General features: G+C 43.0%; 1 protein-coding gene across 4 annotated transcripts in view; it reads right to left on the bottom strand.

Moving 5' to 3' along the window:
* The window catches only part of ESRRG (estrogen related receptor gamma), a 1,109,342-nt gene that overhangs the window by 870,090 nt on the left and 222,551 nt on the right, over positions 1-16,701 (bottom strand). For all 4 annotated transcript variants that reach the window (XM_077282272.1, XM_077282267.1, XM_077282269.1 and 1 more), the window contains exon 4: positions 5,308-5,363. The gene's annotated coding sequence lies outside the window, so the exon portion shown is untranslated. The remainder of the gene's footprint in view (positions 1-5,307; positions 5,364-16,701) is intronic.

Raw genomic sequence — 16,701 nt, 5'->3', positions numbered from 1 at the left:
TCTGCACCTACACCCAGGAGGCACAGTGGCACCCCTCAGAGGCCAGGGCATGCTAGAGTCCCTATAAACAGCCTCAAGCCACCAGTCATATGGGTTTGTCCTATCCGACTACGGGGGACAGAGAGAGAGAGAGACACTACATCTGTAAGGACGTTATTTATTATTATTATTATTATTATTATTATTTATTGTTATAGCGCCATTTATTCCATGGCGCTTTACAAGTGAGGAGGGGTATACATAATAAAAACAAGTACAATAATCTTGAACAATACAAGTCATAACTGGTACAGTAGGAGAGAGGACCCTGCCCTCGAAGGCTCACAATCTACATTTGAAGCTTATCCAGTAAGGGACTACACCACTACAGCGCAAGGGAAGGCTATTAATTTCCACCTGGACAAGGGGACTCTGGACTTGCCTCAGAACCGGCCGGACTCTGCCTGCCCTGTGGTCTGGTGCCCTGGACTGTGGATGCTGAAGTCTTCAGTAAAGGTAAAGAGACTGCAACCCTGTGTCCTCGTTCTTCACTACACCATTCACCATTCACCATCAACATACTGGGAAGCCCTGGGGATACACTTCACCTGTGGGAAGGTATACCATCTAGCTGCCATAACATCACCCCAGCGGACCCCTTAAAGCAGCATCGGTCACCCTGACCGAATACCACAGGTGGTGTCACGAACATAAACTTTATCCCTTTAAAGACTTATCCCTTTTATACGGACGTCCCAGGGCCACAGACCGGGTCAGCCACCATGACATCCCCCCTGTGAACCGCAGGACCCGGTACCGAGTAACCCCTTGCCCTGACGGGGCGCTCCACATACATTACATTACTGATCTTGTACTGATCCTGATTTACATCCTGTGTTATACTCCAGAGCTGCACTCACTATTCTGCTGGTGCAGTCACTGTGTACATACATTACATTACTGATCCTGAGTTACATCCTGTATTATACTCCAGAGCTGCACTCACTATTCTGCTGGTGCAGTCACTGTGTACATACATTACATTACTGATCCTGAGTTACATCCTGTATTATACTCCAGTGCTGCACTCACTATTCTGCTGGTGCAGTCACTGTGTACATACATTACTGATCCTGAGTTACATCCTGTATTATACTACAGAGCTGCACTCACTATTCTGCTGGTGCAGTCACTGTGTACATAAATTACATTACTGATCCTGAGTTACATCCTGTATTATACTACAGAGCTGCACTCACTATTCTGCTGGTGCAGTCACTATGTACATAGATTACATTACTGATCCTGAGTTACATCCTGTATTATACTCCAGAGCTGCACTCACTATTCTGCTGGTGCAGTCACTGTGTACATACATTACTGATCCTGAGTTACATCCTGTATTATACTACAGAGCTGCACTCACTATTCTGCTGGTGCTGTCACTGTGTACATACATTACTGATCCTGAGTTACATCCTGTATTATACTCCAGAGCCGCACTCACTATTCTTTTGGTGCAGTTGTAGCGCCCCCACCGCCGCAGGGCCGAGGGGTACCCGGTACCGGGCCTCTGAGTCTCTGCTGTGGGATTGTCACGGTGGCTAGGCCCGGTCCGTGACCCTGCTGGTGGGGAGGCGACGTACAGTGAACGATATGATGGATGTGGACGGTGGTAGTGCGGTGTTGCGGTGCAGTGCCGGTCGCAGTAAATAACGAGGACACCAGGTTGCAGTCTCTTTACCTCTTTACTGAAGGTCTCTGGGTCCTCAGTCCGGAATACGGTTCACCAGGCTGCGCAAGTCCGGCCGGTCCAATGGCACCTCCAGAGTTCTCTTTGCAGGTGGAAATCGGTGCCTTCCTTCTAGCGCTATGTGTTGTGGTCCTTCCCTGCTGTGCTTACGGAAAGTCCCCACAACTGTTGTGTCTGTTTCTTAAGTTCCCTCACAACTCGATTAGATGATGTTCTGCTAATCCTCCGTCCCTCCCTGATGTTACGGTTAGGACGGCACCCGTTTGACGGGTAGGCTCGGAGCTCTTCCGGGACTCTAGAGTCGCCCCTCTCCACAAGTTGCCCCCCAAGACTGCATAGGTGATTTAGGTGAGACAGCCCGCCTGTGACTGACTGTCCTGCCATAGGTTCGAAGTATTGCCTGAAGCTGTATATAGAAATACTTCCTTCGGCGTTCCGGCCGCCGGTTGTTTGCGCCTCAGTAGGGTGTTGCCTCGGTCTTACAGCACGACTCCTACTGGTATTCTCCTTCTTGCTTTGATCTCGTTTCTCACTCAGCACAATCTATCTCGCTTCTAATCCTTCCTTGGGCACCGCCGCTATACTGAGCAGGCGCGGACCCGTTACGTTCTTTCCTGTAGCCAGGCCTCTGTCAGGATCCCACCCCTGACAGGGACCCTACCGAATCTTCCCCCACAACACCCTCTGCCACAAGGTGTTGCCTGGTTCCAACCCAGTCAGCTTTCTGCCTAACTTCCTGCCTGACCCCCAGTTTTACCAGTATGTGAGGAGTGGCCTAATGAATAGAACCCTTAGCTCCCCCTGGAGGCCCGACTGTGAAATGTATTGGTGTCTGTGATACCTGGTCAGATGAACTCCTTCAGTGCCATCAGACGTACCATAGCTCCCCTTAGTGGCGGAGCATCAGTACTGCAACGACCAGGACTCTGGGGCGCTGCACAGTCACTATGTACATAGATTACATTACTGATCCTGAGTTACATCCTGTATTATACCCGAGAGCTGCACTCACTATTCTGCTGGTGCAGTCACTGTGTACATACATTACATTACTGATCCTGAGTTACATCCTGTATTATACCCCAGAGCTGCACTCACTATTCTGCTGGTGCAGTCACTGTGTACATACATTACATTACTGATCCTGAGTTATAGCCTATTCCTGTATTATACCCCAGAGCTGCACTCACTATTCTGCTGGTACAGTCACCGTGTACATACATTACATTACTGATCCTGAGTTACATCCTGTATTATACCCCAGAGCTGCACTCACTAGTCTGCTGATTCAATCACTGTGTACATACATGCTGTTATGCAGAGATGTAGTAAATAAAGGGAGATCTAGTCCGTGTCCAATATCGGTAAATTCTGGAGAAATGTGGCATGTTTGCTCACCTCGGAGATGTGCCCGCTTCTATGCTCAGCCTCTGCACCGACTCTGCCTGGATCAGTAAAGCAGGTCAGTGTCAGAGGTCCGAGCCTAGTGCAATCTAATCATGTAATGAGAGCCGGCATCGCTCACCTGATGCATCACCCTCTTACCTGTGAGTAATTATGGTACGGAACGTTTATTTTTCCCTGCACAGCGGCATCTGTTCCGGAATTTGTGCGGCGCCGGAGGTTTGTAAGAAGGCTTAAAACTTGAGATGCATGAACGTTAATGTGGAAGGTGGTCATACATGTGCGAGTAAAGGGAACAGAAGGAAAATATGTTTAGTCCATATGAGTTTAATACAAATGGTAGAGCTGATGAAGATGTAGTGTAGATAGTATCTCAGACCAAGCATTGACTAAGATTGGAAAGTGACAACCACAACTGAGAGACAGATATTAACTCAGAATAGTTGTCAATTCCCTTTCCCCCACTATGCAACATCTTTAATGGGCTATTCACAATGGCCTCCACCCTTTCTCTGATGCATAAACCATGGATAGGTCCAGGCATACAAAGTGTATAATCTAGATATTCTCTAGGCACCACATGGGAACCATCCGTGCTCCCAACTTTGCACCAAACCAGTCCATTTTCTCTGCTCCATCTATCAACACTGCGTTGCAGAAATTTCATAAGTGTTATGGCCAATACTGAGAATGGCAAGATGAGAATTCAATGTCACGTTCAACTTCCAAAATTTAGAAACTTAGATGAGTTATCAATATCTGATTGGTGACACTCCAACACCCAGCACTTCTACCGCCGGTGCAGAAAACAACTGAAACCTGCTGCTTCTAAGTATACGTCAACGATATCATAAGCTGGACAACCATTTAAAGTCCACCCAGAAGATCTCCACCAAAAACAGCATTGAATGCCACCCATCGCTACTCATTGGCTCTACATTTAATGGGATTTTCATCGCAAAGCTACCATGATGGTGCCAAGTACCGTGGCTCGCCAATCCCAGGGCTTCAAGGTATATAACAAAGACATAAGCATATTACATCATATGCACAAAGGAACAATACAAATAAATAAATAAAACTTCGTAAAGTCAAAATTTTTAGTTTTGTGGGGGGAGTATAATATTCCAACTTACAGGCAACAGTCAGCACAGGAGAACATATTACAGTCAATGTGAAGTCTATGCTCTATCCAAAGGCATCCAGGGAATGGAAAGTGGATTTATTTCATCCTCTAACTTTTAGAAATATAGGGAGGGCTGCAAGGATATTGTTTAGGGGCTTCAACAACCTGCAGCAAAATAAAGGAGAAAGAGCTGAAATTGGGAGGGTAAAAACCCCATCTGCACTAGTAACCCAAAGATTCATATGTATTGGTAAGATAAGAGGCTGGAAGATACATTTCGATCTGCAACATTCTTATTGCCAAGAACTTAATGGCCAGCAGACAGTCACTGTCACCAGTAGACTTACTTGGAGGTATAGCAATTTTATTGACCTTCAAAATCGGATATCCTTAACTTTACACTTGGCCACTCACATTCTGAGACAAGTGGCAACTTTAAAAATAATAGTATGATTTTGCAATATTCTATCGGGACTTGTTAATGTTGTATGTGTCTATATGTGGCCACCAAGTAATTATGATGTGAATTGCAGCTTCGTGAGGGTTTAATAAGGAAATCGCATTAGATTGGAAAAAATTGGAGCTGTTAACACCTGTCTACATCTGCAGAATTTACGATGCAACAAATATGGAACCTGTCTTGGGTCTATATATTGGACACGGTCACGTGCATGGACCCTGTATGGCAGCACGTGCGTCCATAATATAAACTATATCAGACCAGTGAAGATCCAACTCCCAGAACTGCCACCGCTAGAGCAGAAAATAGCTGATACCCGCTGTTCCTAAGGATAGGTCATAAATATCACAAAGCTGGACAACTCCTTAAAGTCCACCTCCATGATCTCCCCCAAAACAGCATCGAATTCGGTCAATCGCTACTCATTGCAGCGATACTTCTAGGTAAGAACATTTGCATAATATGGCGGGAAATGAAAGAAAATGTTTTTTCTCTAATGGTTTAGTATTAATAGTGGCCGCGTACTGTATGCACAGCTCATAATAAATACTTACATACACATAATAAAGTTTAGTCTTTGCTTACCGCACAGGGGACTTTGGGTTAGAGGCACAGTGATGTAGAAGTACGGTAGGTAATGTCTGGAAATAAGAAATAAAAAAATATTAATCAGAAAGTTAATAAAGTAATTGGATGTTGTAGACGGTCTTCCCTTTGGATCCCACCTGTAACATCCCACCTGCTGAAAACAGGAGTTCTCACTCTGAGATGTTTCACACGAATGAGAATTAATTTGTCATGTAATACCACAATTCTCCTGCAGAAGCTACTGCAAGAAAAATACAGCATATCACAAAAGTGAGTACACCCTTCACATTTTTGTAAATATTTTATTACATTTTTTCATGGGACAGCACTGCAGATCTGACACTTTGATGCAATGTAAAGTAATCAGCGTGCAGCCTTGGATAACAGTGGAATTTGGTGTGCCCTCTAAATAACTCAACACTCAGCCATTAAAGTCTAAACCGCGAGTAACAAAAGTGAGTGGCAATGGCCAAATTGTTCCCAAAGTGTCAATATGTTGAGTGGCCACCAATATTTTCAAGCACTGCCTTAATTCTCTGGAGCATTGAGGTCACTATAACTTCACCGTTGGCCACTGGAATCCTCTTCCATTCCTCCGTAATAACATAACAGAGCTGGTGTATGTCGGAGACCTTGTGCTTCTCCACCTTCCGTTTCAGGATGCCACACAGATGCTTAATAGGGTTTATGTCTGGAAACATGCTTGGCCAGTCCAGCACACCTATCCTCAGTTTCTTTAGCAAGGCAGTGGTCATCTTGGAGGTGTGTTTGGGGTCATTAGCTTGTTGGAATACTGCCCTGCGGCCAAGTTTCTGAAGGACATGGATCATGCTCTGCTTCAGTATGTCAAAGAAGATGTTGGCATTCATGGTTTTCGCAATGAACTGTAGCTGCCCACAGTTGGCAGCACTTATGCAGCCCCAAACCATGATGCTCTCATCACCATGCTTGACTGTAGGTGACATACTTGTCTTTCTACTCCTCACCTGGTTGCCACAACACACGCTTGACCCCATATGAACCAAATAAGTTTATCTTGGTCTCATCAGACCACAGGACATGGCTCCAGTAATCCATGTCCTTAGTCTACTTGTCTTCAGCAATCTGTTTTCGGGCTTTCTTGTGCATCATCTTTAGAAGAGGCTTCTATCTGGGACAACAGCCATGCAGACCAATTTGACGCAGTGTGCGGTGTCATATGGTTTGAGCACTGACAGGCGGACCACCCACCCCTTTAACCTCTGCAGAAATGCTGGCAGCACTCATACGTCTATTGTGAAAAGACAACCTCATGATATGATGCTGAGCATGTGCACTCAACAACTTAAGTCAGCCATGGCGAGGCTAGTTCTGAGTGGCACCTGTCTTGTTAAACCACTGTATGGTCTTGGCCCCCATGCTGCAGCTCTGTGTCAGGGTGCCGGCAATCTTCTTGTAGCCTCTGCCATCTTTATGTAGAGCAACAATTCTTTTTTTCAGATCCCCAGAGAGTTCTTTACCATGAGGAGCCATGTTGAACGTCCAGTGACCAGTATGAGAGAGTGTGAGAGCAATAACACCAAATGTTACACATCTGCTCCCCATTCACACCTGAGACCTTATAACGCTAATAAGTCACAGGATAACAGGGAGGTAAAGTTGCTAATATGGCACAGTTTGGCCATTTTCTCTTAGGGGTGTACTCACTTTTTTGCCAGCAGTTTAGACATGGCTGTGTGTTTAGTTATTTAGAGGGAACACCAAAATTACTATAAATTAGCTATACAAGCTGTCCACTGACTACTTTTCATTGTATCAAAGTGCCATATCTGCAGTGTTTCCCCATGAAAAGGTGTAATAAAATATTTACAAAAATGTGAGAGGTGTACTCACTTTTCTAATATACTGTATATGGCCAGCCAGATCTTCTCAAGCCATAATTGTGGCAATTGGTTGATTGATGTGGTTTTCCGAAGGCTGATACATACTCTTCTGGTGCCGTGGTGGAAGAAGTTAAATTGTGCACAGAACTACATAAGCTCCACTTACAGAGAATCTGTCAGCAAGCTTTTGCTACGTAATCTGCAGAATAATGAGCACTTGTTCAGCAGCTTGCTGTAGTTTCAATACAATCAGTGTTTTTTCAGCAGGAGATTATCCCTAGAGGACTAGACATCATGTGCCAGACAGTCCAGCTAATCTGTGTAACCCCACCCACACCACTGATTGGTAGCTTACCTACTGTCACGATTCCTCCTATTAATGTGTCTGGTCGTAGTGAATGTCAGTTCTTTCATCCAATCTAGGACAAGCGTGTCCTAGTTTGGATGGCAGAACTGTTAGTGTGGCCGTCAGTGTAGTGATTGACAGCTCAACCGTCCAATCGAATGCAGAGATGGGCTTCGCTGTCAGTGTCTTGAGTGACAGTTTAGCAGTCCAAACAGGGCTAGGATGTAGCAGGGCTTCATCCATGTGTTTCCTGTTCAGAGTAATTATCTGGTTATTTAGCTAAGCTTTCTGTCCTTGAATGTTGCAATTGTTGCTTTGCTCAAAGACGTATTTGCTCTGTGCTCCTAACCTTGTATTCTGATCTTTGCTGTTTGACCTTGGACTTACCTTGACCATCCTTCTTGGAATTCTGACTTCGGACTATGACCTGACTATGCTTTTGTCTCATCCCTCTGTGTATGACGTATCATCCTGGCTTTTGACCTCGGACATCTTGGCTACCCAGCCTCGTGGCTTGTCTACGAGTAGTGACTAGTATCACACTGACAATGTACACAGGAGACTGCCAATCAGGGGTGTGGACAGGGTGATACAAAGCTCAGTATTCAGAGCTCTGTTACATTAAGGGTATGTGCACACGTTCAGGATTTCTTGCAGAAATTTCCTGACAAAAACCAGACATTTCTGCCAGAAACCCGCATGCTTTTTTTTTCGCGTTTTTAATTCGTTTTTTATGCGTTTTTTGCGCTTTTTTTTTCGCGTTTTTTTTCCCAATGCATTAAATAGCGGGAAAAATGCGAAAAATCCGCAATATTAATGAACATGCTACTTTTTTTTACCGCGATGCGTTTTTTTTGTGGAAAAAAATGCATCATGTGCACAAAAATTGCAGAATGCATTCTAAATGATAGGATGCATATGTATGCGTTTTTAATGCGTTTTTATTGTGAAAAACGCGAAAAAAAACGCAAAAAATCCTGAACGTGTGCACATAGCCTTACAGTAGAGAAAACAGGGATTTTATCAAAACCGCACCAAGCAGAACAGTAAGTGACACATCAATTGTCAAAAAAAAGAACAACTATTCTTTAATCCCCAGATAAAGTGCTGAATCTCCACCGCTGCTACCAGTGTCTGCTATCAGCTGAACTCAATGATTGGCTGCAGCGCTGTAAACATTACATCAGCACTGCAGACAATAACAGACACCAGGAGCAGTGGCGGAGACTCAATGCTGGACTCGGTCAGTAAAGAAATCTTTGCACTTTAAAAAAAACTGTAGCCTAGATGGCTTTATCCAAAACCCCCAAAATCCTCTCAACTACCATTGGGATAAAAAGTGGGTGAAGCTCAGTGATGGGGGGTCTTCCCTCCACAGACCCTACACGTTTCCTATAATTTACTCTTTAACTACAGCTCAAATCTATGCCAGCCTGTGATCTAGAGAAGATTTGATTTTCTGGTCTATGGACAACCAAAAATGTGCCACAATCTTCAGAGCCTTGCATCTTGCACAGGCTAGCTTGAAATTAAAGGGAAAATTTGCGAAAACTTGTGTTTCATGCGCCGTTCTTAAACCAAAGTCCCCTGGCTTAAATTAGTGCAAATTTATTAAAAGACATACGTCTCTCCTAATAAATGTATGACATCATTTGCCTGTCCGGGTGCCAGAAAGTCAAATCTACTGGTGTAAATTATAGTAAATTTGCAAGGTTTTGGGAGGTCCCGTCCCTCATGCAAATTTCCTCCCACTTTGAAGAAAAGTGCCGTGAGTGTCGGAAAAGAGTAAAAACAAATTCTACATACAGTCGCACATCAAATTTGCTACTTTTTTTTCCCTATCATAAAACTGTTCCAAGTACATTTTTGTCTAAAACTGGTGTACAAAACATCACTCTTTATAAATCCCCTTCAATGTATCTTCAAATTTAAGACCTATTAATGTATTTTAGACACCAGTTCATTCCACAAAGGAGTGCAGCTTCTAAGTTTAGGAGCTTAAAATGCAAATTTTTCCAAAATTTTGGATAAAAAGTGAAACCGACCAAAAAGTTAGTGTGCCCCAAAGTGCTTAAGATGCACCACGTGTATCATCCAACATGAGCTCCTGTTATAAATTTGGCACATTTTGCACCTGTTTACACTGACCAAATCAATAAACCTGCCCCATTGTACCTATTTGGGTCATACATAGAGTATAATAGCGTCAAGACTAAAGAAACTTCGTATACATCAATCTCCATGAATAGTAATCACAGTCCGGCACTGGACTTTTCTGTCCAGACTTTACTTTAGTTGTGGAACATTCCAAGATTCCATTGATTATCTAATTATTTTAGGAATGACAAGCTCCATGCACTCGCTGTGTGATAGCCTCGGCCACAGCTCCTGCAAGGAACAGCTCACAATCTCCTCCTCCTTCCTGCCCGGTGCGACAGATGATATCTGTTTTCTCCTGTGAGTTCGAATTTAAGAGCCACTGAAGCTCGGCAACTGTATATTCTGGCTCAAATGAGCTGAAAATTGCATTCAATTTGAATTTCAAAACTATAAGAGGAAAAAAAAGGAGAAGCTGCCTAAGAAGTGTAACTCCTTCCTGACGTTCCTCTGGACACATTGATGTGTCATGTATATGGTTGCAGGATCTCACCGACTCTCCTGCACATTAACAGTTATTAAAAAAAAAGTAAAATTATTTTTTTTATCATCATCTATCCAGTCAACACATTGAGCAGCACAGTACAGAGATTGTCACCTCTATAAATCACCATTAGGGTTCAAAATCTGACATCCAAATTGGTCCAAATTGGCCTACATGTGTGTTTTCGGAGTGAGGGAGGAAAACGGACAACCGGCAGGAAATCCACGCAAAAAAAAGACAACTACAGAAAGTTCATGGAGGTGCCATGATTGGTTGGATTCCAATCTTATGGCATATGTTTGGGGCCATTCACATCTTGTCCTTTCGGTTGGGCGTTCATGTTTTTCAGACAGAGTCCCCAATGGAACCATAAAATATAATTGAGAAAAACTGAGCTCAAATGGATTTCCTTTGGCACATTTTTTTTTAAGATGTGTCCATTTTTTCATCCGGCACTAGAAGACCACATTCTTGTGTCCATCTGAAATGACAGATATTCTCGGAAAAAAAATAGCAAACCGAGTCCTTTTGAACTCCGTTTGTCTTTTTGTCAATGGCTCCATTGGGGGATCCATCTGAATCCTTTTTTTCAGGGATTCATAAGGAACGTCCAACAAAAGAGGCCAAACGTAGTGTGGATGGCCCCTGACTGAGGCGCAATGGTAAAGATGGTCTGTATGGCTATAAGCATGGCCATCTTTGCCTCAGTTGTAGATGTGCCCACCCTTAACCTTTGGATCCAATAACAGACTACATTGGATGATCAAATATAAACATATACTGTATGGCATAAACATCTCCTGACAAAGTATCACAAAACCATTGCTCTTTTCAAAACCGACCAGTTGTCTCAGAATATGTCGAGACAAGAGAAGAGGTGGGAAGGACACAACTGTAGCTGAAACATTCTATAGAAATATATGTCATAGAAAACTAAACTTTTATGGCCCTTTATTAACAAAAGTCTCAAATGGCTGTAATAGGCTCATGTCGGTTTTATTACCTTTTAAGAGTTGGGAACTTTTGAACTTCTTATCCTTATCTAGTCATTTACCAAAAAAAAAAGGTTTTGAGGTGTGAATATTAGTTTCAAAAAAGTTGAGGTAGGTTCCACAGATTTTAGATGATCCCAAAGATAGTAAATAACAGAAATCTCCTGTTTCTATGGGTCAGTTTCGCCAAATGGTTATGGACACATTTGGATTGGTCTTTTGTAGCCAAAATAAGGCAAAACTTTCCTATACTTTGACGATCTTTAAGAACCATTTTTTACTTTGACGTAAAAACTGCCACATGTGATCCTGACCTTGATCAAACTTTCTAACAGTAGACACAAAAGTAGGGAACGATTATGCTACTAGTCAGCATTAGTGATGAGCGAGTATACTTGTTACTCGGGTTTTCCCGATTACGCTCCGGTGTCCTCCGAGTAGTTGGGCGTGCTCGGAGATTATGTTTGTGTCTCCACAGCTGCATGATTTGCTGCTGTTAGACAGCCTGAATACATATGAGGATTCCCTAACAGGCAATCCCCACATGTATTCAGGCTGTCTAGCAGCCGCAAATCATGCAGTTGTGTGGACAAAAACTAAATCTCCGAGCACTAACAAACACTCGGAGGACACCCAAGCAACGAGTATATTCGCTCATCACTAGTCAAGATCAATTTTACAGAAGTGCCTTGACTACCAGGAAATTGAGGGTCAATGCCCCCCCTTTAAAAATCACAGGGTTATCATTAACATGAATGGGGCCATACCACCCATATTTACTGACCTTTGGAGAACTAAGTGACCTGGAAAAAAAAAGGACTGAGCCCTCTGTCGCCAAAGGCCCCGAAGTAGCTGTACAAAATAAAAAAACATTTCAGATTTTACCATATAAACTATATACATTATTTGACAGATCTCTTAAACATAACAAGGCTGGTGTACTTACTTTGAAAATCCATGTCAGAATGGAAGTATAATCCTAATATTAAAATGATAATTTTATGAGTCTAGCTAAACAGTAAGAGAACTCATGAGTTCAAGTGTATTGAGTCTCTGCCCACTTAGCCTGGCTGACTGCTGCAGATTGTACTGAGCAGTGTGAGATCTCAGCAGCAAGGAGGAGGAACACTAAACAGCTGCCAATCAGGCAGGGTGGGTGTAGATTCAGCAGCAACAGGAAAGAGGAGGATGGAGAAGCTGTCAATCAGGTTAAGCGGGTGGAGATTGAGATGGACTTTCCTAAAAGCTTTTGCAGCTATTCTGACATACATTCTCAAAATAAATACACCAACCTAATCAGGTCTAATAGATCTATTTAATAATGTATATAATTTGCATGGTAAAAGTTGGTGATACATCCGCTTTAAACAGGATATTACAGCAGTTACCTGCACTGATGTTCACCAGCAGGAGAAAACATAGATGGCAGAAAAGCAGCTCCATTCTCATGATGGAAGTGAGCACCACAGGTTGGACTTACTCCAATTATAAAGTAATAGCATGGAATTTGCTAAATGTTACTGTATACCAACAATTGTCTAAACCTATCAGAACACAGAGCCATAGGCACTTTGTATGCCTCCTTATGGTTCCAGGCACTCCTGCACAGTTTGTTTGTTTTTCCTTTGCATTTACAGTATGTGGCCTCTGTATGAAACCATAGGACATATAAAGGTATAATATCATCCTACAGACTGTTATTGATGACCATGTGCAAGAGACTTTATGGAGTGTGTGTCTCCCAAGATACCATAGGACAAAAGTGAGAACGTGCTGTCAATCTAATATATAAAGCTGAATGTGTGTGTGTATGTATGTATGTGTGTATATCCGGGATTGGCATCTGCACTGTCGCAGCTACAGCCACAAAATTTTGCACAGTCACACGTCTGGACCCCGAGAGCGTCATAGGCTATGTTGTGAGGCAAAATTTTAACCCCGCGCGTTCCAATTCACCAAACAATTTTGCCCCTATCTACATAATGGGGAAAAAGTGAAAGGAAAAGTGTTGGAGGCAAATTGACAGCTGCCAGATGTGAACAAGGGGGACTTAAAGAGTGACAGCGATGGCGCCAAAGAGTATATACTGTACAGTTGCTAAGGTTGGGCCCCGACATGGGATACTCACCACACACGGGGATCACTCACCAACACTTATATCACCCTCAGCACACATTTCACCACACATACACCAACCTCGCCACATAAAAGTCGAAACACAAAAGTCGCCACTCAAAACTCGCCAACCACAAAACTCGCCACATGCAAAACTAGGCTCACGCAAAACTCGCCATATGTGCAAAACTCACCTCATGGAAAACTCGCCACATGCAAAACTTGCACACACGGAAAAATTGCCACACGCACAAAAGTTGCAACACATGCAAAAGTTGCCTCACACAAAACTTCCACATACTCAAAACGCACCACACATAAAACTTGCCATGTGCAAAACTCGCCATGCGCAAAACTTGGTGCACACAACTTGCTACACTAACCTGTCACATGCAACTCGACACATAAAAAGTTGCTACACGCATGTCGCCACACAAAACTCATCTCACAAAAGTCGCTACATGCATGTCGTCAGACTCGTCACACAAAACTCATCTCACAAAAGTTGCTACATGCATGTCGTCACACAAAACTCATCTCACAAAAGTCACTACTAGTGTTGAGCATTCCGATACCGCAAGTATCGGGTATCGGCCGATACTTGCGGTATCGGAATTCCGATACCGAGATCCGATACTTTTGTGGTATCGGGAATCGGTATCGGGATTAATATCAATGTGTAAAATAAAGAATTAAAATTAAAAATAGGGATATACTCACCTCTCCGGTGGCTCCTGGACTTTACCGCCGTAACCGGGAGCCGTTGTACCTAAGAATGCGCGCTTGAAGGGCCTTAGATGAGGTCACTGCGCTCTGATTGGTCCGTAGCGGTCGCGTGACCGCTACGCGACCAATCACAAAGCAGTGACGTCACCTAAGGTCTTTCAAGCGCTTGAAATACCTTAGAAGACGTCACTGCTTTGTGATTGGTCGCGTAGCGGTCACGCGACCGCTACGCGACCAATCAGAAGCTGCGGACGTCTTCTAAGGTATTTCAAGCACTTGAAAGACCTTAGGTGATGTCACTGCTTTGTGATTGGTCGCGTAGCGGTCACGCGACCGCTACGGACCAATCAGAGCGCCGTGACGTCATCTAAGGCCCTTCAAGCGTGCATTCTTAGGTACAACGGCTCCCCGTTATGGCGGTAAAGTCCAGGGCGCGTCAGAGGGTGAGTATATCCCTATTTTTTATTTTAATTCTTTCTTTTACACATTGATATGGATCCCAGGGCCTGAAGGAGAGTTTCCTCTCCTTCAGACCCTGGGAACCATACAGGATACCGTCCGATACTTGGTGTCCCATTGACTTGTATTGGTATCGGGTATCGGTATCGGATTAGATCCGATACTTTGCCGGTATCGGCCGATACTTTCCGATACCGATACTTTCAAGTATCGGACGGTATCGCTCAACACTAGTCACTACATGCATGTCGCCACACGCAACTCAACACACACAACTTGACACATGAAACTCGCCCTAAAACACACACAAGTCTGGTATTATCCTTCAAAAATAAAAATCTGATTAATAAGCAGACAAACTACAAGAGCAACAAATGTACCATATAGGAAATACGGCAGCTGTCAGTCACATGACCTGTCTATTATGTGTATGTGTGAGCTAATATATACTGCCAGGGGGAGGGATTCCTGTAGGCTGGGGATTTATCAGGCTGCCAATTTAGCTTACAAATACTGAAGTAAAAATACTGAGCAAATAACGTGTGAACGAGGTCTAATACAGGAGATGACACACAGATATATACTATATACAGGAGGAGATGACACACAGGTATATACTATATATAGGGGAGATGACACACACATATATACTATATACAGGGGAGATGACACACAGGTATATACTATATACAGGAGGAGATGATGTACAGGTATATACTATATACAGGAGGAGATGACACACGCATGTATACTACATAAAGGGGAGATGACACACAGGTATATACTATATATAGGAGGAGATGACATACAGGTATATACTATATACAGGGGAGATGACACACAGGTATATGCTATATACAGGAGGAGATGACATACAGGTATATACTATATACAGGAGTAGATGACTTACAGGTATATACTATATACAGGAGGAGATGACATACAGGTATATACTATATACAGGAGGAGATGACATACAGGAATATACTATATACAGGGGAGATGACACACAGGCATATACTATATATAGGAGGAGATGACATACAGGTATATACTATATACAGGGGAGATGACAGGCATATACTATATACAGGAGGAGATGACACACAGGTATATACTATATACAGGAGTAGATGACTTACAGGTATATACCATATACAGGAGGAGATGACATACAAAGACAAAAAGAGAAATGATCCAGCTGGAGGTGGAGGCAGTTCAAACTTTGTGAGACTTTATTAGACAACTAAACCGATAAATAGTTCTTCAAAATGAAAAATCTTTACATAGCAAACACCTGGCACACCAGTGAGGAGGATCAACGCGTTTCAACTATGAAGTCTTACTCAGATCATGAGTAAGACTTCATAGTTGAAACGCGTTGATCCTCCTCACTGGTGTGCCAGGTGTTTGCTATGTAAAGATTTTTCATTTTGAAGAACTATTTATCGGTTTAGTTGTCTAATAAAGTCTCACAAAGTTTGAACTGCCTCCACCTCCAGCTGGATCATTTCTCTTTTTGTCTTCATTTGCTGTGGGCGCTCACCCTGAACCGTGCTGGGCGTTGGCAGGTCTGGGGATTTCGTCCAAGACCGGTAAGCTGACTATATTCCTTTTTTCTTTTGTTATTCGAGATGACATACAGGTATATACTATATACAGGGGAGATGGCACACAGGTATATACTATATACAGGAGTAGATGACTTACAGGTATATACTATATACAGGAGGAGATGACACACAGGTATATACTATATATAGGAGGAGATGATATACAGGTATACACTATATATAGGAGGAGATGATACACAGGTATATACTATATACAGGAGCAGATGACATACAGGTATATACTATATACACAGGAGGAGATGACATACAGGTACATACTATATACAGAAGGAGATGACATACAGGCATATACTATATATACGAGGAGATGACATACAGGTATATACTATATACAGGATGAGATGACATACAGGTATATACTATTTACAGGGGAGATGACACACAGGTATCTACTACAGTATATACAGGGGAGATGACATACAGGTATATACTATATACAGGAGATGACATACAGGTGTATACTATGTATAAGGGAGATGACAAACATGTATATACTGAGGGGAAAATGAGATGTGTGAGGTGAAAATGAAAAGGTGTGAGTGCAAAATGAGAGGAGTGAAGGAAAATAGTGGACAAGTGTTAGGGGGGAATGAGAGGAGTGAGGGGGAAAATAAGA

This window comes from Ranitomeya variabilis, chromosome 2 (genome assembly GCF_051348905.1).
Source record: "Ranitomeya variabilis isolate aRanVar5 chromosome 2, aRanVar5.hap1, whole genome shotgun sequence".
NCBI classification, from domain to species: Eukaryota; Metazoa; Chordata; class Amphibia; order Anura; family Dendrobatidae; genus Ranitomeya; species Ranitomeya variabilis.
The sequence above is the reverse complement of the archived record's forward strand: the minus strand, read 5'-3'. Positions and strand labels throughout refer to the sequence as shown.